Source organism: Penaeus japonicus, unplaced genomic scaffold (genome assembly GCF_977035675.1).
Source record: "Penaeus japonicus unplaced genomic scaffold, GWHDUDI00000001_assembly GWHDUDI00000007, whole genome shotgun sequence".
NCBI lineage: Eukaryota > Metazoa > Arthropoda > Malacostraca > Decapoda > Penaeidae > Penaeus > Penaeus japonicus.
Window position 1 is genome coordinate 21,333,692 of NW_028234409.1, and position 1,925 is coordinate 21,335,616.

The following is a 1,925-nucleotide window of genomic DNA, read 5'->3' on the forward strand; positions in this document are numbered from 1 at the left end:
GGACACTCTTTTTTGCAGGTTGAAGGGAATTGAGAGGGTGCATCAATTGGGGATGAACCGTCTGAAGAAGTTCACCATACCCTAGAATTCACGAAGCTGTTGCTGGATGACAGGCCTAGAGAAGACATCAATGACTACGACCTTTTCTTCTGAAGGGGCGATACTCGATGCGGACATGTTGTGGCTGAGGAATATGAGGGAGCCTTAAGCAAATACACATTTTTCAGGGTTAACAATGATGCTGAATTCCACAAGGCACTGGAGCAAGGCCTGGAGGTGCTGGAGGTGAGACTCATCCGAAGGACTGGCAATAAGCAAAACAACCATCAAGATCATATGTTACCTCGTTGATGAACCACTGAAAGGTCTGGGCCATATTTCTGAGACCAATGGCATACACAGCAATTCAAAGAGTCTGGAGAGTGTGGTAACGGCTGTTTTGTAGATGTCCTATAGAAATTTGGTGGTAAGCCCACACCAGATCAATGCTGGAGTAAATGGTTTAGACTTAGAGTTCTTGCATGACATCCTGCACACGTGGCAGAGAGTATCTGTCAGGTATAATCGCAAGGTTGAAGTGTCAGTAATCCCCACAGGGGCGCCATTCCCCATCTTTCTTCGGGACAAGGGACAACGACCACTTACTGCTGGATGGGCAGATGATACCAAGAGACAGTATTTGCTTGAACTCGGATTTTGCCGCCTGGAGCCGTTTGTGGGTAAGGTGGCAACATTTCGAATGTGCAGGATGTGATTAATTCTTTCATGCTGAGGAGAATGTCTACCATGGAACGGCTGTAGGAGGGACAAAAATTTGTGAAGAAAACCGCAATAGGGGCAGTCATTGCGCTGGACCACCAGGAGTCTGGGAATGGTGTTGTCAATGGAAACGTCCCTGATGGTTCTGGCATGGTTTACCATGAGGTGAAAACACTGGAAGAAGTTAAATTGTGTGTTAAAGCGCAGTGGCCATAGGTTTGGATGGGAGAAATATTGACTGCTTGAAGGGACAAAGCAACAGGAGTCTGATGTTTTCGACCGAAGTGGCGGGTAGAAGGTTAGCTCAACAAAAGTGTCGATCAAGAAGAGAGAACCAGAGATGGGGTCTGAGAGACGTGAAGGAGACATCGCTTGGGGGTGCATGAGGGGGGTGCCATCAGTTCCTGACCTCAGCATTTCCCGATCATGAGCAAGGCAGGGCATAATAGTTAGCGAAGTCGCCAAAAAAAGTTATGGCAGAAGCAGAGCTCCTGTTGGCAATTCACATTCCCATCACATTCCCGCGAATCCAAATTTTCAGAAATTCTGCTATAGAAGGTCTGTTGTGGTAGGCGTAGCACTGCTGGGCTTGGTGGAGGCAGCAGCACCTATTGTAGTGATAGAACTGTTTGCTGGTGATATCGGTGGAGCCAGGGAAGGCGTATGGGCGGCGGCCAGCATTTCCCTTAGGCTGACTTCAAATTTAGCCTCTACCTTAGCCAATCAAAATGTGGGTTGGTGGGGTTGTAGGGAGGGAGGCTGATCCTGCTATCCATGATTTAAAAGTTCGTCACTTGTGGGTCATCAATGTACTTTAAATGAAACTAATGACTGGCTTTATGGTTTTATTTGAGTAGCAGCCAGGTGTTGTAGTCCAGTCCCTCCAATGTTGCTGCTATGTCTCAATCAGTCTCAATCAGTCAAAGTGAAAGTCAAAGCAATACTTATAGCCAGGGGGATAGAAGATGAGATAGGGGAAGGGTAAGGAGGGGGAGAGAAAAGATGATGATAGTAAGAGAGAAAGAGCTGGGCCTTAACCCAGCATGCTGGGTAAAAATTGGGGAGACATATGATGGGGCAGCAGAAAGTTGGTAAAGGTGGCATTCAGCTAACGAGGGTGGAGTGGGGTGGTGGGGAGGAGGTCTCTCTGGCGCCATCTGCGGCTC